The 21,260-nt window shown below is 51.5% G+C and overlaps 1 long non-coding RNA gene across 1 annotated transcript; it reads left to right on the plus strand.

Moving 5' to 3' along the window:
• Nucleotides 1-14,630: 14,630 nt before the first annotated feature.
• LOC137761823 (uncharacterized) lies at nucleotides 14,631-19,268 on the plus strand. The gene is made up of 3 exons (XR_011073453.1): nucleotides 14,631-14,829; nucleotides 18,843-19,013; nucleotides 19,119-19,268. It is a non-coding gene; the product is annotated as an uncharacterized lncRNA (long non-coding RNA).
• Nucleotides 19,269-21,260: the final 1,992 nt, after the last annotated feature.

The following is a 21,260-nucleotide window of genomic DNA, read 5'->3' on the forward strand; positions in this document are numbered from 1 at the left end:
AGTCGAGCCTCTGGGCACGCTGAGATCTTCCGATAACTAGGGTTTTCGAGTGCAAGGCAGGTTCTAAGATCTAAAGCCCCCACTAGGAAACCAGAACCCGTTTCCCTAAGGAGTCGGTGAGGGACAGAGCTTAACTCCTTGACCTTGCTGAGCCCTGGATATAACCCACCACAAAGCTGCCCGACCTCTGCACTTACGTTTTATAAAAATTTATAAAAAATTGAGGCAGGAAAAGGAGCCCAAGAGAGGACCAGTGGCGGAATTCAGACAGAACCCAGCCTCCTTCCTCCGGGTTACAGCCTCGATCACCAAACGTGGGTAGGAGAAGGCGTGGCCTCCGACCTCAGGGTTACGCTGTGCTTTGTGAAGTCCCGTCTCAAAGCCAGCGGCTTTCTCTGGGGCCCCAAGAGGGGCCACAAACAGGCCAGGCCTTGCTCAAGGGTCCTGACGCACAGCAGTGAGGCGTGACTCTTCCTCCTCCTCTTCCTCCCCATCCTCCTCCTCTTCCTCCCCATCCTCCCCCTCTTCCTCCCCCTCCTCCCCCTCTTCCTCCCCCTCCTCCCTCTCCTCCTCGACCCTCCTCTCTCTCAAACAGCCAGTCCTCTGCCTTCTTCCCCCATCAGTCCTGGGTCAGAGGCCTTAAGAAAATCCCCCAAGCACTGGCCAACTTCAGACCGCCCTGACCCTTAGATCATCTGCTAGTCACTGGGCTAAGACCTAAACTAATGGGAGAGAAATGCTTGGCGATTTCAGAAAACTGAACTGCAAGGGTGCTCACGATAAAATCGTCAGCAGGAGCCCTGCTTGCCCTTGAATGCTCTGCCTCCAATTTGGTAGACAGGAATCTTTTACATTTACGTACAAAGTCCCATGATAAGTCACTTGGGATCCCCCAAAGTAGGAAGGCTGCTTGTGGTTAGAGCTGGATGAGTCAACGAAACAAACAAATGAGCTCGATGAGGTCAGCTTCTTGGAAAAGGAACAAAGAAAACTGCACCCAAGCGAGAAGCAGCTTACGATGCCAAGGCAGTGGTCACTGAAAGCCCATTCTGAATCTTTGAGGCCGGTGGCTCTCAATGGGGGCAATTTTGTCCCCCGGGGGAGATCTGGCAATGTCTGGAGACCTTATTGGTGGTCACGAGTGGAGGCGGGGATGGTCCTGGCAACCAGTGGGTACAGGCGTGCTGATAACATCTCGCCGTGCCCAGGATCGACCCACAGCAGAGAGTGACCCGCCCCAAACGGCAACAGTACTGCGACTGGGAAACAGCTCTAATACCACAAGAAAGATTCTCCTCTCTTCTTTAAAAGTCCTGGACAAATGTCCTTTAATCACTGGACATATCCCTCAGCCCAGAGGGCCACCTGCTACTTGCCGAGCCAGGCGATCACAGGTCAGTATCTTTGCAGGGGCCTCTAGCAACAGACCCCAGCTTGGGCAAGCTGCCAGTTGCCCCCAGCCAAGGGTCCCAATCCTCAGAACTGGACCCCCCCCCCCCACCTGCTGCTCAGCTGCGGAGACCTCCCAGTAAAGCCATGGAGAGAGAGCGGTGACAGTCCTCATCATCACAGCAGACGACCTCACCTGTGGCAGGTGCTTTCCGGGCGTCAGCGACCTTTCACTTACTTTGTCTCACCCGAATAAATAAGAGCCTTGCCCATTAAAGCCGTCTTTCTGCGTTCCTGACCTGCCAGGCCAGTGGGACACGCAGGAGCCACACGTCCAAGTGCACAGGGGGATGGGGCAGGGAGAGCATGTGCCCGCCTTCACATCACATGAAGGCAGGGCACTGAGGGCAGCTGGGAGCTGACCAAGACCCCTGAGCTGAGACCAGCCAGACTCCATCCCCTGCCTCCCCTGAGCGTGGGGGGCATCCGAGGAACAGGATTCGCAGAGTCACTCCTGCCGGGTGAGCCACCAGGGACCGGAGCTGGGCCAATGGCACGGCATCTGGGGGTCCCCCTGGCTCTTAACTGCAGACTCTGCAATCGAGGGTCTGGATGTGAGTCCCGCAGAGACGGGGGCTCTGGAAGGATACGGAGCACATCACGCTCCCGGAGTTTTTTCTGCCTTTAGGCTCAGCCAACAGTCAACAGAAACCACCCCGAGAGCTGGGCGGATGGGAAGGACCCACGCCCAGGCTGACGGTGGCCGCCTTTGGGGAGTTGGAAGTAAGGGGAGAGGCAGGCCAGAAGGGGCCCAACCCATTAACTTCATCTACCTCTGAACTGTTTGACTTTTTATGAGCATTGCTACCAATTTTATAATTTTAAAAGAACATTAACAAAGCTGAAGAATGAGGGCAGAATATCTCGCGTCCGCGCCTTCTTTCCTGGGAGCACACTTTACCTGCTCAGGAATCTCTGCACTGCTATCTTGATCGGGCTGGTGACCCCGGGCGCCAGACCCCAGAAAGCTGCCTCACGGAGACTCTGCAAAGGCCAAAGAGAAAGGGATGAGACAGGGCAGCTGTCTCCCGCCAACCTCAGGAAACAAGAAGAGTCCAGGCCAGGCCAGCAGCCCGGGCGGGAGGGAGGCTGCCGGCCCGACACCCTTACATCTCCTGCCAACCCTCCCTGAGCAGCTGGCCGTCACCATGATGGTGGAGGAAAGTCAAGCACGGCTAAAACGTGTCTCCCCCTCACCCCTCCACCACACCTTTAGGCTCAGCGCCTTCTCACCACCCAGTCTGCTCACAATTGGAACAAGGCCCAGCCTCCTTGAACTGCCACGCTGACCTTTGTGTACCTCACTTTGGACCCGCGGAACCCGAGATCTGGTTTTCCACATACAATCAGCTTCTGGCCTGGGACCCAGCATTGTCACCACGGCTCAACCGCTCACTTCTCTCCACCCCTAGAGTTCTGGGCTCCCCTCCGCTGACTCTGTTACTCACAGCCTGGTTGAATAACTCACACACAGGTGTCTCCAAGACCATTCGCCTTCCCAGGTTCCCCTGTTCTGCATGGGGGACCCAGAAACCCAGAGACAGGGCTGGAGCTGGGGGGACAGGGGACAACTCACATGCCCTCACATTCTTATGGGCGTCTAACATCAAAGAAAGATTAGAAATGCAACGTTTGGCCATAACAACATCACATTTTAACAGTATAGTATACATTGCAAAATGTTGTAAAGAAAAATGGATACGTTGATAAAAGAATATTCAAAATAAATGGTCTAAAGCTTGTGTGTGTGTGTGTGTGTGTGTGTGTGTGTGTGTGTGTGTATGTGTCTTTAGCTTAAGGATATACAGGTACAGAGAAGAAAACACAGGCAGAACAGTCTTTGACGGTAAATCAAAGCAATATTTTTTTGGATCTGTCTCCTAAGACAAAGGAAACAAAAGCAGAAATAAACAAATGGGACCTAATTAAACTTGAAAACTTTTGCACAGCAAACCATTGACAAAATGAAAAGACAACCTACTGAATGGGAGAAAATATTTGCAATTGATGTGACCAATAAAGGATTAATATCCAAACTATATAAACAGCTCATACAACTCAATATCAAACCCCCCCCAAAACCAAAAAGCCCGATTAAAAAATGGGCAGAAGACATGACTAGACATTTTTCCAAAGAAGACATACAGATGGCCAACAGGCACATGAAAAGATGCTCAACATCACTAATCATGAGGGGAATGCAAATCAAAATCACAATGAGATATCATCTCACACCTGTCAGAATGGCTATTATCAAAAAGACCACAAATAAATGCTGGCAAGGATGTGGAGAAAAAGGAACTCTTGCACACTACACTGTTGGTGGGAATGTAAACTGGTGCAGCCACTATGGAACACAGTATGGAGGTTCCCCAAAAACATAAAATAAAAATAGAACTACCATAGATGAAGCAATTCCACTCCTTGGTATATACCCACCCCCCCCCAAAAAAACCCCAAAACTCTAATTCGAAAAGATACATGCACCTCAATGCTCACAGCGGCATTGTTTACAATTGCCAGGATATGGAAGCAACCAAAGTGTCCATCAACAGGTGAATGGATAAAGAAGACATGGTGTATATATATACACAATGGAATACTACTCAGCCATAAAAAAGAATGAAATTTTTGCCATTTGCGACAACATGGATGGACCTGGGAGGTATTATGCTAAGTGAAGTAATTCAGACTGAGAAAGACAAGTACCATATGTTATCACTTATATGTGGAATCTAAAAAATAAAACAAACAAATGAACATAACAGAAAAGAAGCAGACTCACAGATTTAGAGAACAAACTAGTGGTTACCAGTGGGGAGAGAGAAGGGGGAAGGGGCAAGATAGGGGGAGGGGAATAAAGGTACAAACTACTATGTAAAAAAAATAAGCTACAAAGGTATATTGTACAGCATAGGGAATATAGCCAATATTTTAAAGTAACTTTAGATGGAGTATAATCTGTAAAAATTCTGAATCACCATATTGTCCACCAGAAACTAATATTATAAATCAACTATACCTCAATAAAAAAATAATTTAAAAAACTAAAAAAAAGAATATGCATGTACAAAGGCAAACAAAACCAGTATTCCCAGTGGGCTAAACGGAAGAGTCACTTGGATGCTACGGAGATGATGCCCATCTGGTTCCCACAAGAAGGGAGCAGCTCCCTGAAGCCCCAGTCCGGGGTCTGGACTCTGGAAGTTAACTGGGGGTCTGGAATGCTAGGGTGGGAGAATGGAAGAGATACAGAAGCCAAGCAGACATGAATTCACTGCACTGAGCAGGAAATTAATGGGGGAACCTACCCTCTGCCCCACATAGGGAGGCTCGAGCATCTAGTCTAGTTTATGAGGCAGGGCAGGAGGACCCAATGTCCCTATGTGATCAGACAGCTCAAGGCTGGCAGGAATTATAAAGGACGGATGTTTGTGGACCCCAAGTGCCGTCCGCTCTGCTCCTGTCCCTACACACTGATGGCTCACTTTCCACCTACGCCCACAAGTATTCAGCGTCCTCAAACCCTGCGTGACAGCTGATTCACTGAGCAAAACCTGTCCTCAGAAGAACCGGACGCCCCAGCCTGCAAGCTGGCTGGCTGAGCGGGAGCCTCGGCCGGTTCAAGGGGTTTTGCATCTGACTGTAGAGTGAATTTGCTTTCTGGCTTAAGCCAAAAGAATGAAGCTCTAATTTGTAAATTTGAGCCACAAACCAGCTCACTGAAGGAGACTGGGCGGGGGTGGCAGCGGAAGGGGAGATTTCCCCGAGATCCCTTCGGCTCCCTCGGATGCCGGCTCTCCTGCCTCTCTCTGCACCTTGCGGGGCCGGCCTCTCTGTCTTGAGCACCCACTTTCCAGTTTCAACAAACAACCCTTACTTGTCCTTCAAGTCTCGGTCAGCCCTCCTCTCCTGGGGGAGGCATGGTACATGCCCTGGCCGTGGGCTCCCATGCCCACCCCAAGCATCACCCATCAACGCCCCGGGCTGCTGTCAGAGTCAGGAAGCCCTGGTTCACATCCTCTGCTCGCTAATGACCAGGCTGAGCTGCAGCTGTATCGTCTGTACAAGAGGATGCACAACACGGGTTGAGACAGTGGATGGGAAAGTATTTCAGAAACTGTAAGTGTAAGGAATTATGTTTACGTGTTAGACTCTCTTGAGCACACCTAATTTCTAAGGTAACAGTGATTTGGATTCTTCGGAAGTTTGTTAGTTGGGTACCCGGAACCGGGAATGCTGCAGCCCAAAGGGATAACAGTGTCAGTGTGCAGGTGTGCTGACCCAGCCGGTGGCAGTGGGGGGGGGGCGGGGTGGGGGGAGTCCACTTAGCTGAGCGCCTGTGCTCAGAGCCGACCTCAGGCATCTGGAAACGCCTCTGTGACACTGAGAGAATACATTTCTGTTGTTTTAAGCCACCCAGTTTGTGGTCATTTGTTACAGCTGCCACAAGACCCTCAAATACCCCTGGGGTCATCAGGGAACTCACTGCAACAGGAAGAGGGAGGGGACAGGGGCTTGTGGGGGAGGAGCCAGAAGAGACCTCTGAGCAGCCTGAAACTCCTGCGCGTCCTCAGAATGTACTGTTACCCCCAATGCTGTGCTCTGTTGATATTCTTTTTTTTTTTATAAATTTATTTATTTATTTATTGGAGGCGTTGGGTTTTCGTTGAGGTGCACGGGCTTCTCATTGCAGTGGCTTCTCTTGTTGCGGAGCGTGGGCTCTAGGTGCGCAGGCTTCAGTAGTTGTGGCACACGGGCTCAGTAGTTGTGGCTCACCGGCTCTAGAGTGCAGGCTCAGTAGTTGTGGCCCATGGGCTTAGTTGCTCTGCGGCATGTGGGATCTTCCCAGACCAGGGCTCGAACCCGAGTCCCCTGCATTGGCAGGCGGATTCTTAACCACTGCGCCACCAGGGAAGTCCGCTATTCTCACTTTCTGTTAATCAGTACTCTCCTTGGATAAACCTAGTCACCCCAACTTTACAGTTAGATGAAATTCAAAATCAAGTAAACGACATGACTAACATTAAAAGCAACGAATCAAAGCTTTGTTTTCAAACGACACCCACTCCCTTATTCTGATATCGGGGTGGGGCACGATTGCCCTTGAGATCCACTTATTAACTTGTACCTTACACACAGCGCTAACCTGCTGTAGGGATGGGGGTTTCTAGCCCCGCAGTAATTTAGAAGCAGCCACTCAGAAGGGAGGAACAGGTTTGCAGCAATCGGATTCACTGACAAAACCAAGGAGAGACAGGTGAGAGGGCTGCAGAGGCAGAGAAGAAATGCGAATGCTATAGAACACACTTACTAACACGTACAAGAGCCCGGTGCCCTGAGGCTGGGGCCTTCGGGCCATCGTTCCACACTACACAGCACAGCCACGCATCTTCAGGGTGATAGTCTGGCTCAGCAGGAGAAGGTAAAACTGTGTTTATTCTGCTTTAAGAAGCATACTGTTCCCTTTGTCCGCCTGTCCCCCCGCCCACGGTCCTAGGCAGAGGGTGTCCCACCCTCTCCTCTTGTGAACTCTGCCCTGGATGCAGTGAGGGGACTGGTGTGGAGCTGGGACCACAGCCCAGAAGGGGCTCACCCAGCGTGCCAGCCGCGGGAACACATAAATGAATGGATAGAAGAACAATAAGAGATGGGTGAATTTAAAGTTTTGATTAAATGTCTGAATTCCTCACTGGGCTTGGCCTCCCTGCTGACTCTGCCTCAAGCTCCTGTGGCTCTGTTTCTCTTTCACAAAATTCCTGGGACCATTTAACCACGGAAACAGCCATGACGATATTAACGAGGGCAGTCCTCAAAATCCAGGGGGATTTGGAAAAATTGTAAGAAATGCTGCCAGTGTCTCTGTTTTAAAAATTGTAAATTGCTGGCAGGACAAGAAACTATGAGGAACAAAAGGTCCACAAATAGAATTAGAAATGGTGGTGGACAGACCCTTCAGGCCCCGTGACTGTGGCCTCCTAGCGCTCAGGCCCTTGTGCCATCCCCTCCCCTTGGGTGTGGATGGGACCCGGGACTTACTTCTGAACAAGAGAAGAGGGCTAAGGTGGCAGGATCGCGGATCTCAAAGTGCCTTCACACCATTCGGGTTCTGGGTGGCCCTGCAGTCTCCCACACATCATGGGGGAAGCAGCAGAATGACCACGACTGCAGACTCTGAGCCATGTTACCTGCATTCAAGCCCAGCCTCAGCCATAACCACACTTGTGCCCAGCGACGTAAACCCCCTAAGCCTCAGTTTCCCCATATGTAAAATGGGTACAATAGTAGCTTCCTCACAGCCTTGTTATAAGGATTAAATAAGGGAATATTTGAAAAGTGCTTAGCACAGCGTGTGGCACACACTAAGCACTCAATAAATGTTTGCTATTTATGCATTACTTATTCACCTTCTGTTGTCCTGACTGGATGGTAAAGTCCGTGTGGGCAGCGATGGTCTGTCCTGCCCACTGTTGCACAGAGCCTTGAACACGGGGTGGATCACAGAATACTTGTGAATGATGCGATCCTCTGTGAGGCAGGCAGGATGGGAATTTTTTATTCCAAGAAGACGGGTTGAGAGATGTTAAATTCTTACCCAATAGCACAGAGGAAATGAGGGGTAAAACAAGGACCATCTCACTACCAAACAATGTACTTTCTATTTCTCCACTGCCTTCAACACGACTTCTAACAAAGTTAATCTGACACGTATTTAAGGATAAGTGCTAGCCTCCAGTACGGTAATTAGGCTTAAATGGAAACAATTCACATAACTGAACATAATTAGCACTATGTGTACACACTCAAGCTTGCATTTCTGGACGCGTTCTAGAGAAGGTGTGATTCTCTGGTGAAGAGGAGGGAATGAGAGGCTGGGAAGCATTTGCTTTTTTTAAAAAAAATTCAGGGCTTCCCTGGTGGCGCAGTGGTTAAGAATTGCCTGCCAATGCAGGGGACACGGGTTCGGGCCCTGGTCCGGGAAGATCCCACATGCCGCGGAGCAACTAAGCCCGTGCACCACAACTACTGAGCCTGCGCTCTGGAGCCCGCGAGCCACAACTGCTGAGCCCGCGTGCCACAACTACTGAAGCCTGCACGCCTAGAGCCCATGCTCCGCAACAAGAGAAGCCACCGCAATGAGAAGCCCGCGCACCGCAATGAGAAGCCCGCGCACCGCAACGAAAAGTAGCCCCCGCTCACCACAACTAGAGAAAGCCCGCACGCAGCAACAAAGACCCAAGGCAGCCAAAAATAAATAAGAAAATAAAATAAATAAATTTATTAAAAAAAAATTCAGTGTAGAATGATGTGGCTTAGGAGTGGCTCGAAGGGAAGGGAAGTTTTGAAATACGTTGGGGTTAAACGGCTTTTGAGGGGATGGGACAGTCCTCAATGGCTGCCGAGGTGGAAAGCTATCGGGGCCCACGGTGCAGGCTTGGTCTCAAATATTACTCTGGGCCCGTCCTCCCTTCCCTCCTGCTAAAAGGCCACCACAGCTGCCCGCTCACCCTCACAGGGTCTCTCTACATCCCAGCCCACATCCCTCCCCTGGCTCTGCCCTATCAGGGAGGTGGGCTTTCAGGGCAGGGAGATGGCTGGGTGGTACCCAGGGTAAGTAAATTCAACACAGGCCCCCAAGCAGCTGTTTCTCAGCACATTATCCAGAACAGTTTCTCTGTAGCTCCAGGTTGGAGGCAAGGGATTTGAATTTGCTTTGGGTTTTGGGTAGATAATTCTGAGAACCACCACCTGCCTTGCGGTGATCCTGGAGGAGGAACTGTATCCATCAGTGGCTGATGACGTGGTCCAGGAATTTAAACTTGCTTCACCCCATCACTGGCGGTGAGTTTCATAATCAGAGGGGGTTATAACGGCAGTAGTCACCCACTTTCAAGTCTAGTTTAATTAATTTTGTTGTGAGATGATGTGACAGCCTCAGAATATGTTTAACGCCAAGTTTAGTAATCAATTCGGCTCAAGTCAACTAACACCCCTCCCCCAGTATGGACACCCCTCCCCCACTGCCGTCAGGCCAGCTCTTTCTCCTCTGGATGGAACCTCCCTTTCCTCCACCCGCTTTCCTCATAGGGAGCCGTGATGCACCCAGCCCGTGGCTGATCTGCCAGGAGGAGGAAGGGCCCGTTCAGAGGAGGCGATAAGAATCAGGCAGGAGCTGCCCAGCCCGATGCTAAGTGAGGTGGGGAGGCTGGGAGCAGTGAGTCAGCACCCTTCTCAGGAAGGGACAAGACACGCATCAGATGACAGTGCAGTAAGAGGTCACTTGGTACCATGGAGGTCAGGGTGGGGCCTCAGGACTAGACTGGTCGACCATGGGCGCCATGCATGGGAGCTGCCCGGGGTCGGTTACCACCTGCCCACAGCCAGGGATACGGGAGCAGAGTGTATTCTTTTTGCAGCCACCCAAGGCATTTTGCTCCACTTCAACATCTGCCACACTAGTCAACAACAACAAAAATGAAAGCATCGATCTTTAGGAAGGGGAAGAAAGGGATATTTGCAATGCAAAAATCCAACACACACAAAAAACTCCAAAAGCCTCACTACATTATATCAGTGTAAAGGAAGGTTCTTCTCATTTAGTGAAAGTATTAAATATCTGTGGCAAGACGGGAATAAAGACACAGACCTACTAGAGGATGGACTTGAGGATATGGGGAGGGGGAAGGGTAAGATGTGACAAAGTGAGAGAGTGGCATGGACATATATACACTACCAAACGTAAAATAGATAGCTAGTGGGAAGCAACCTAAAATAGATAGCTAGCGGGAAGCAACCGCATAGCACAGGGAGATCAGCTCTGTGCTTTGTGACCACCTAGAGGGGTGGGATAGGGAGGGTGGGAGGGAGGGAGATGCAAGAGGGAAGAGATATGGGAACATATGTATATGTATAACTGATTCGCTTTGTTATAAAGCAGAAACTAACACACCATTGTAAAGCAATTATACTCCAATAAAGATGTTAAAAAAAAAAAATCTGTGAAAGCAAAGCTCGTTATCACTGATGATACCTAATAGCCACCAGAGCGCCCTGCTGCATGGCTGATGTACATTATCTAATTTATTTTACACTGTGACTCTACGAAGTAGGTCCTAACATAAGCCCAGTTTTACAGATGAGAAGCTAAAATCCAGGAAGGTTAAGTCATATTTCCAGATTCAAGCAGCCAGTGACAGAGATGGGCCTGGAAGGCAAGTCCTTGACTTGAAGCCATGTGCTTCATGGACGTTGGGGAACTGAGATGCCTTTGAATGGAGAGAAAAGACCCATACCTGTTAATGGACCGCAGCATCCGGCAGCGTCTGCATGGCATCTACAGCCAGACCCAGAATGGGAGGGGACGCCCAAGGTTGGCCACCAAATGCTTTCATTCCTAAGGACTCTTTCACTGAAATTGGGATTTAAAGTAGCCCCTGCCAGCGCCCCCCGCTAACTAACACACACACACCAGCCCTTGTTGTCAGACAGATTAAGACAAAATGATGCCGATTCTTTGGGTGCTGGAGCCAGGACTCTCTTTCTCAAGGTGGGGTACAAACACGAGACACAGGCAATCCCTTCAGCAAAGGCCACCGGGGCAAACTCAGCAGGAACTGCTGGATGGAGAGTTTTGGGGGGAGCCTGCATCCACATCACTCCCTAGGGAGGTGAGTTCCAAGGTCTTCCTCACTTTTCAGCAATCAAAAATGAAGATCAAAATAGATAACCAACAAGGACCTACTGCATAACACAGGGAACTATACTTAATATTCTATAATAAAGTATAAGGGAAAAGAATCTGAAAAAAATACATATATATGTATGTATAACTGAATCACTTTGCTGTACACCTGAAACTAACACAACATTGTAAATCACCTGTACTTCAGTGAAAACAAAACCAAAAAAATATTGCTAAGACCGATATCAAAACAAAACAAAACAAAACAATACAAAATGAAGATCATAATCCCCACGCTCTCCCTAGTAAACAGAGACCAGAAGATGTCAGGTGCTCTGCCTAGGCTGGGTGGCAGAAGTGGGCCTGTTCACCCAATATTTGACAGGGTGTAGGCCTGGGAATGAAGACGGGGCCTGGGGATGGGCTGTCTGTCCTCCAGCCACCCCTGTGGGGGAGGGAGCCTCAGCCGTTCCACTCTACCAACTCCCCCTTTGTAAGAACCCTCCACCCAGTCTAACTCCACTACCTGTATCAGACTCCTAAATATGCCTCATGCATCCTTAATTTTGCTAATGCCACTCCCTTCAATTTACCTTTCCCTTTTCTCCAACTGTCTCAGAATCCTGGCTGCTCTCCCAGGCTCAGATCAAATCCTTTCTACTTCCACAAACTGCCTTAACCTCTCCCCAGCCCTGTGAGTCCCTGAAATCCCAGCCCATTTACTAACCCATTACATTCCCCACTGGGCCTATAGATACTCAGCACTGCACAGCAGTCCTACGACATTTCACATGTCCATCCATCCACCCTACAAATATTTATTAAGCACGTGCCATATGCACTGTTCTGTCACTTCCCTTGTCCATTCTCTCCTCATTTCCCAAGGTGGGTCCTTCCCACCTTCTGTTCTGCCTCAAACCTCCCACACCCCCTCCCTCAGCAATCTCACCCAGTCTCACGGCATCGGTACCATCTTAGTCACTGAGACCCCCTGCCCTGGCCTCTCTCCTACACTCCGATGTCTAACAGGTGACCTACTGTAGCCAGATCAGAACTCCAGATTCCCCATAAACCCTGCAGCCTGCACCTCCCAGTTTTCCCCACCTCGATAAATGATTCAACCATCTGTGCAAGCCACAGACTTCAGAGTCATCTTCGTCTCCTCTTTTTTTTTCCTGCCCATCCCCCCATGTCCAGCCAGCAGCAGACTCCGTCGGCTCTGCCTTCAAAACCTACTGCCTCTATCCCCTCCAGGCTACAGCCCTAGCCCAACCACTGTGGTTTCTAGCCAGACCAAGGAACAGCCTCCAGCAGGTCTCCCGGCTGCCACTCTTGTGTATGTTCTTTACACAGCAGCCAGAGTGATTGTTTTAAAACATAAGATCATGATGTTTGCAGCTCAAAACCCTCCAAAGGCTGCTGAACATCACCCTTTGGATTTCATTCTAAGTCCTCAAGGCATACAAAGCCCCTGCCTGACTTAACCTGTTACCGCTCTCCTCCAGCCTCACTGGCTTCCTTGCAAATTTCTCAAATGCACCTTTGCACGTGCTGACCCTGAAAAGCCCTCCCCTCACCTCAGTGACTTAACACCTCCCCCAGCACTCTTCATCCTCCAATCCCTTCATAGCATTTACCACGACCTAACATTATTTGAAATATTTATTTTGTTCATTTATCACCTCTTTTCTCCATCAGAAGATCAGCTGCTCCACAAAGCAAGGATTTGCCTATCTAGTTCACTGCTGTATTCTCAGTGCTAAGTGATGCAGGCACATAGCAAGGATTCAGTAAGTATTTGCTGAATGAATGAATGAATGGGTGCTGCCTAGTCATTTTCTTGTTGCGTCTGTCTGACCTCCTCTAACCCGAGGCTGAGCAGCCTCTAACCAGAGGCAGCATCTTGTACATCTTTGCATCTTCCTATACCTCCTAGCCCAGCAGCCAGTTACAAGGGCAAGTTCAGGGCTGGGAAGACAATCAGGCTGCACGATCAGTGGGAGGTGCTGCCTGACGTGCTGTGACGCAAAGGACCCGGAGGCCGGTCTAGGCTTAGCATCATTGATTTGTGTGCCAGGGGCCCGGGGTGGGGTGTAAAAGTGTAGTCCTTGGGACCGCCCAGCCTGTTAACCAGGGGATTCTTGAGGCAGGAGAGAAAGCTGGATTGGCAGGCAGAGCAGGACAGTCCTGGCTGGTCCCAGGGTTTGGGAAGCTCAGGAAACAGGCCACTAACCCACAGGGCAGCTGATGCCAATGGGCCCCAGGGTACCAGCTAATGCTGCCCCATCAGCCCTCTGTTCCTGGAAAGACCCTCAAGGGAAATGTCAGGGAGTATAGGAGCCCCTCCCCCACTCCTGCTCAGCCCACCCACCTCAGCCATTGCTACACAGAGGCTCAGGGGAGCGGCCATTTGTCCCAAAGCTCTCTTGGGCCTGGAGGCAGAGGCAGAACTGGGCCCACATAACTTACAGGGCACCCCTTTGCCTTCCCGACAAGATTCCTGGCTACAGAGTTCCACAGGCACTTATCCAGGACGCCCAGCCACTTCCTGCTGCAGGAGACCAGCACGGATGTAACAGGAGGGCACGGGCCCTGGGTCTTTCTGCCCAGCCAAGCTCCCTGTGCCCCACCAGGCACAGAAACAGTGAAGGCACTGGAGCAGGTGCCCTATCGGCGCCACCAGCCTCATTCACTTAAGCTGGGAGAGGGGGCGTCCATGCATTGCCGCCTGCCGTTCCCTGCCGGGAGGGTGGATGACCAGAAGCGCCCTCCCTCGAAGTCTCCGTCCTGACCTGCCGCTCCCAGGCTGGACGCTGTTCCCACCACTGCGGGGTGGGTAGAAGGCCGGGGTGGGCAGGGGAGGGAATGGGGGGAGGGTGGAAGGCGGTGGGCAGGACTGCAAGTCTGAAACCCCTTTCTCCTGTTCCTCTCTTTGAAACGCGAGTTGGCGGACTTGACTTCTTATATAACACTACTTTCGTGACCAAAGCACTCTTCACATCTGAGACTTTTCACAACCACGTTGGGGAGCTAGTTTCAATGCCCCCACTTGCAGGAGGTCAAGGTATTTGCTCCGATAGCACGTGGCTGAGCAGCGGCAGGAAGACCAGAGTTCCCGTTTCCACCCCCAGACCAGGCAGCCCTCCTGCACCCACGACGGAGTAAGGAGGAAAGAAATACCCAGCCATGCAAAACCCGAAAAAGGAATCCTTTCTCTCCAAAGATTATGAAATCAAAGAGCATTTTGTTGTTTCTTGGACATACTTCTTTCGACTCGGAGGCCACACAATTCAACAGGCTTCCCATTATTATTATTGTTAAAGTACTTAGTTTAGCTCCTGCCTCCTTGACCAACTTTCACACTGACCGAGAACTCAAGCGTTTACCTGGGCTCAGCCTTGGACGGGGCGAGCAGGTCGCGCGGGCTTCCAGCCTCCTCCTCCCCGGGGCTTGGCTCCAAGGCTCCCTCAAAATCTCGAAATCCCCCCGGATCTGCGCGGCCACTGAGGGAAGCAGCCCGGCTCTGAACAAGCCCAGGCAAGCCCAGGCAGAGCCCGCTTCTTGGTCCTCCCTCCTGCGCGCACCACCCGGCCCCGGGGCGAGAGACGCGTCTCTCCAGCCCCAGGTCCGTGGAGTCGACTCGCTCCAGACTGGCCGGGCGCCTACAGCTCCTCCAACTGAAAAGGAAAAGGGCCCAGGTAGGGCAAGGAGGGGCGGTTGGGGGCGGCGCCAGCCCGCGGGGAGCAGGGCGGGAGCGCCGCGGGCGCCCGGGTCACGTCGGGGCGGGGGGTGGGGGTGGTGTACGCGTTCACAGAGGCCCGGGGCGCGGCGGCGGGGCGCGCTGCTGGGGGACCGGGCGCGCTCGGCCGTGGAGCGGGTCCCCCCGGGCACCGGGTCCCGGCCCCTCCACCGCCGCCGCCTGGCTGGGCTGGTGCTGCCCTGGTGACAGCGCGGACAGCGCAGCGCCCCTCGCCTCCGCCCGCCGCGGGAGTCCGGGGCGGGATCCCGGGGCGCGCTCCCGGAGCCGACGACCGGACTCCACGGCCATCGCGACCCATCCGGGAGCTCCTCGCCCCTCCGCGGCGGGACCGAAGCCCGGGCGGGCCGAAGGGGGCCTGTAAGAAAGCAAACAGAAACCACGCGGCCGCTCGACGCGATGCCCAGCCCGCGGGCCTCTCCCCGGGAAGGGGGAAACAGAAACCCGCGTCCCGGGAGCGGGCGAGGGAGGTGCCCCGGGTCTGGATTTGCCGTGCCCGCGACATTGCCATCCTGGAGAGCTCGGAAGTCCTACGCAGCCCCGATTCAAGGAGACGGGAAAGGACTTCTAGGGCCAGAAACTGGCACCCCGCTGGGGCCACCGCCCGCCGGCCCGGCGCCCCACCCCCACTCACCTCGCCTCCAAGTTCCGGCGCTGCGGGCCGCTGGGTGTCGGCTCGCGCGTCCCGGGGCGCAGAGGCGGTCGGCGGGCATCGCCCAGGCGCGGCGCTCGAGAGCCGGGTGCGCCGGGCGGGGACCGCGCGGGGCAGGGCTCGGCTGAGCCGAGGGGCCGGGCGCAGCCCCCAGCATCGGCCTTAAAGGTTCCCGCAGGCACCAACGCAGACGCTGGGAGGCGCCGCACAGCCCACGAAGTGCGCGCCTCCCTTTTCTCCCGTTTCCACGCTGCCCTGCGCGTGGCGCGGGACGCCCCCCGGGTAGATGGGGACGCACGTGCAGCAGTGGCCCTGAAGACCCCTCTCTGCTGTGCGGAGGGGGCTCCCCAGCCACTCTCCCTTCCCCAACCACCGTAGATCCCACCCAGTCCGACCAGGTTTGGACCTGGGAGACAAACTGCCCCGCGGCCCGCGTGCCCAGGTATGAAGGAAAGAGGAGTTCCCGGGGCCTTGCCGTGCGAGCGTTTCTGCCCTCAGGGTTGTTGCAGGACTGAAATCGCTTCCTCCGAAGCAAACCCTCCTCGCAGACTCAGCACTTGCGAGCCGTCAGGCACCTGTCTCCTCCGCAGACACAAAGCTGACGGCGAAGGTCTTCTCGGCCCCGTGAGGCTCATGAGGCTCGCACTGGGAGAAAATGGTCCTTGGGGGGGAAGCAGCCGCTGCCCAGATGGGTAATCCCATTTGGGCACACGGGGGGGGGGGGGGGGGGCGGAGCACGAGGAGGCGGGGTGTGAGCAGTCCCCACTGGACAGACGACCATCCCGAGGCTCACAGGGATGTCAGCGTGGAGCCCATGTTCCCAGACTTTTCCGGGGTTTCTAGAATAGTCCTAGAGAAGGAAAGAGCCAGTCAGCAGGTGAGAATGCCCAGGTGCATTGGATAGCTGCAGGCCAGGCCTACCTTTCTCCACACCAGCAGTCAACGGGAGAACAATTCCCCGCCCACCCTCGCCCCAGGGTGGCCATCACCACGGAGTAGATGGGGTGAGGAAGGCTTTGCAGATCCTGAGATTCAGGAGGATTCAATGAGGCCGATGGCTCTAGAGGCAGCACAAGCTGATGGAAGGGGAAAGGGGCTTCTAATCCTGATTCAGTGTGTGACCTCTGGCAATAATAATTAATAATAATAATAATAATAATAATAGAGACTTCCCTGTTGGTCCAGTGGGTAAGACTCCATGCTGCCAATGCAGGGGGCCCGGGTTCGATCCCTGGTCAGGGAACTAGATCCCATGTGCATGCCGCAACTAAGACCTGGCGCAGCCTAAAGAAATAAACAAATAAATATTAAAAAAAAAAAATAGTAAAGCTAACTCACATTGAGTTCTCAGTGTGCAGGCATCATCCTGAACCCGCCCCAGATAATCTCTTTCAATCCTCAAAACAGTCCTATGAGATAGATACTAGTACTGCCCCATTTTCAGGTGAGAAAATCGAGGACCAGAAAGGTAAAACTTGGCCACCATCGCAAGGAGGAGAGTGGGGGGTTGGAACCAGGACCCAAATCCATGCCTTTCTGACCCCCAAGCCTCACTCCTTAAGCACCTGCCATCCGGCCTCAATTTGGCGAATTGCTTAGGCTCTCCAAGCCTCGGGGTCCTCATGTGTATGGACAGCGTGAGGCCCATGGTATGGATTCAATATATATTGGTGGAATGAATGAATGACCCCCCCAACCCCTCAGAGTAATTGTAAGGACTGCAGTAGATGGAGTTCCTGCACGTAGCAGGCACTTCCGTGCATTCATCAGCTCATCTAAGGAACCTCTATGGAGCCACAGGCCCGAGGAAGCAATAGTTCCCTGCTCCAGGTGTATAGACACTTGCGAGCATTTCCGGCTGAGACCTCCGCCCTCACTGGTTCTTTCTTCTCATTTTCTTTTCAAAGCCACCAAAATGCCTTGACCTGGGCCACTAACAGATGAATGGGTACACTTGGGAGACACCAGACTCTGGTAACTAGAGGACTGAAATAACCAGATTTGTATCCACTTCTCCATCCAGAGAGGCCAAACCATATCTAGGCCTCATTTTTTTTTTTCTTGAATCATTTTTGTGGAAGTGAGGACTGGTTTACAAAGGCTTCTCCATATGCCAAAGTCTGTCTCACCACTTCCTACCCCACCAAGCATGAGGATGTTGAGCCCATTTGTATTTCCCCTAGAATCCATCCAGCACCCGGATGTACACACACCCCTGACTAATAAGCAAAGGGGCTACAGAGAAAGGGGGCTACAGAAGTAACAAGGACAAGCTTCAATTTATGCCCCCCGCCCCAGACACAGCTTCGAAACAGTGCACCCGGGAGGCATTCATGTCTTAAATCTAACCACCGAGGCCCAAGGAGTCCTGTTCCCCAGTCGGCCTAATGAGATTGATCTTGTCCAAAAATGTGAATTAAAAAATAGGATAACAATGTCCTGGGATTAGATCATACGGATGGTTGCACAATTTTGTAAATCTAGTCATCCCTCCGTATCCAAGGGGGATTGGTTCCAGGACCCGCCTCAGATCCCAAAATTTGAGAATGCTCAACTTCCTCATATAAAATGAGGTAGTATTTGGATATAACCTAGGCACATCTTCCCGTATTCATTATATCATCTCTAGGTTACTTATAATACCTAGTACAATATAAACACAATGTAAATAATTGTAAATTGAATGTAAATGATATGTAAGTAGTTGCTGGCACCAGCAAATTAAATTTTTGCTTTTTTGGAACATCCTGGAAATTTTTCTTTTAATTTTTTCCAATCCACCATTGGTTGAATGCACAGATACAGAACCCACGGATACAGAGGGCTGACTGTACACTAAAACCCACCAAATTGTACACTTTTAAGTGGTGAAATTTATGGTATGTAAGTTATATCTCAGTAGAAAAAAAAAAAAAAAAGGAGTCACTATTCTTCCTTACTGCCTGGAAATACATGGCATGAACCCAGCAGGTCGTCTGAAAGCCCCGGCACTCTTGATAAACACTAACTCCCCTGACATAGAAGATCTAATCCCAGTGTGGGTAACACAAGGGGGTCAGGCATCCTATGGCTGCAGCCATTCTGCTGGGGCCCTCGTTGTGGCCGTCTCAGGAGCAAGTGGCCACAGGTCCAAGGCAGCCTGTCTTTTATGCCCTCGAATACAGAACTACGGGGACACAGGGCCCTCCTAGACTGGAGACTGCAGAAGAAAGGGGGTTTGGGGGAGGACTTTCTTCATTGCAACCCTTCATCTGTGAATGAAAAATGTTGCCTGCCGTATCAGTAAACAAAGGATGTTGCAGCCGTCAAGCCACCATATTACGGTCGCCCTGATGGTGAGCCCTGAGGGAACTCAGGATGGAAGCAGGATCCCCCCCGCTTCTAGCAGTCAACTACTGCAGCCACCCCGCAACCGTGCACCCTGAAGAGCCTCAGGATGAGAAAGCACAGGACACTGGCCCCAGAGAGCTGAGGTGCATATCAAAGGGATGATTTCAGTGAGCCCAGACTCTTGCATCTTCCCATACATAGAAAAGTGCTAAATTCCTGAACTTAAGATGTCTGGTTTTCTTTAACAGTCATCTTTTGATGTTCTGACTACCTGGTCTTTGTTGGAAAAACTCCTCGATCTCTTGGCTTCCCCCTCGCCTCTTCGGAGCAGCCCCTCAGAGCTGAGAGGCTGTGTCCTGGGCTCAAGTCCTCAGAATGTCTGCCGAATAAACCATAACTCTCGTCTTTTAGGTTGTGCATGTTTTTTTCAGTCAGCACATCAGAGAGTCATTTGGTGGGGTGTTGGTGGACAGGCCAGGGTGGGTGCCTGTGTGTATCATGCGGGGGTGTTCCAGGGAGCCTACCTAGCACTTGCAAAGCCCTTGTGTCAGCAAGCACTCTTTGAAGCCCCACCTCTGAATAAGGAAGCGCAACTTGACTTGTTGGGTTGGTGAAGAAATCGCCACTGGATTAAAAAGAGCAAATAAATGTAGGAAGTCAAAATGCTGTACAAAGGGGAGAATTTCTTTTAAGTGTTTACTCATTGCTATGCTGACTGGGCATCTTAACTAAGCATAGCTTTAAGGTTCTTTTATTTTCCAGCTCCTAAAGTTGCCCTGTGGCTTATGCATCAAATTCACCTTTTTCCTTATTGAGGACAGAGAGAGGTCAACTTATTCTTAGGAGAGATCTATCTTTGGAGCAATTGATTGATCGATAGATATTTGATACATACACACACATACATTATTTAGCTACCATTTGTCAAGTCCTTATTATATACGTTATGCACTGTTATGTGTTTTACAGACTTGATCTCGTTTGATCCCCCAGCAGGTCTATGAAATCCCTGCTATTATGCCCATTTAGCAGGTGATAAACTGAGCCTCAGAGAAGTTTCAGTCCCATGGCCTTATCTAAGGTCATACAGCCGCTAAGCAACAGACCTGGGATTTGGACCTCTGCTGAATCCCAAAGGCAGTTAACCTCCAAACACAAGGGCACAATTTGACAAAGGTGGCAGGCACAAGGGCACCCCAGCCATTCTTGTTGGGATGAGTGAAAACTCCCCTACCTTGAGTCCAGAGAAGTGAGACTTTGCCCAGGTCTGTTTGCTGCCTGCAGCTTTCATAAATACACATACCTGCTACCTCCCATTTCTCCAGTTCAAAGAGGAAAATAGGGCCAGTTTCCTTTCAACGTCTAAAGTGACAAGGGCCCCAAGCTCCCATCCAGAGAACCGTGAGAAGGACAAGGATCCACTCCCCCGAAGAACCCTGGAGCCGCAGCTCACCCCCAAGGCTGCCAATCCTGACGGTTCTTCGCTTTTTTCTGGGTCACATAATCCTGTGAGAATCTGATGCAAGCTATTAACCTTTTCCAAGAAAAAACCCAACAACTCACATCACACAAAATTTTACTTCCAATTTCAGAAGACTCCTTGCCTGCATCCTCCCTATCTCCTCCTCGCATCAAATTTAAAAGGTTAAAAAATGGCGTGATGCTGTCCGATAGAACTGCCTGTGATGGTGGAAAAGTTCTATGTCTTTGCCGTCCTATTGGGTAGCCACTAGCCACACGTGACCGTTGGAATTAAGTAAAATGTAACATTCAGTTCCTCAGTGCATTAGAACATGTGGCTAGTGGCTACCGTATGGAACAATGCAGCTCTAAGTGTTTCCCAAATTAAGCCAGAGCATCAGAGAATTGCCAACCTGGGCCACATCACGCACTGGCTTGTGTTTTAGGGTCTTATGAGAAAGAGACCTAAGACAGGGTTCCCCACCCACTGTGCTCTACTCTAAGACACTGTTCATTACATGAAGCATAATAGGTATTGATAGGGGTCTCCATGACCATCCACTTTTGGGGACTGGGATCCCCAAATGCACCCCAGTAAGGAGACTTTTCTTTGATCACCAAATTGTTCTTTAACTTAGTTGAAGGCAGAAGGCCTTTCAATATCAAGCCAACCGATGTGCTCTGATGATAATGCAGCCGTCTGGATATGAGCACAAGGGTGTTTGACAGGTAGTAGTGTGATCGAGTTTGGGCACAATATTTGGAAAGGTCTGATGGGTCACTTGTGCTGACAGCTCCCAATCGGACCAGAACTAGATCTGGATGGCTCCGTAGACTAATGGCCCGGAGGCTGTCTCTCTGCAGTCACTGGAGACAAGAGGACAGGCCCCTTGGCCCTGCAGCTGCACCTGCTGAGACCTATGGCAGAA

The sequence above is a fragment of the Eschrichtius robustus genome, chromosome 3 (genome assembly GCF_028021215.1).
Source record: "Eschrichtius robustus isolate mEscRob2 chromosome 3, mEscRob2.pri, whole genome shotgun sequence".
NCBI classification, from domain to species: Eukaryota; Metazoa; Chordata; class Mammalia; order Artiodactyla; family Eschrichtiidae; genus Eschrichtius; species Eschrichtius robustus.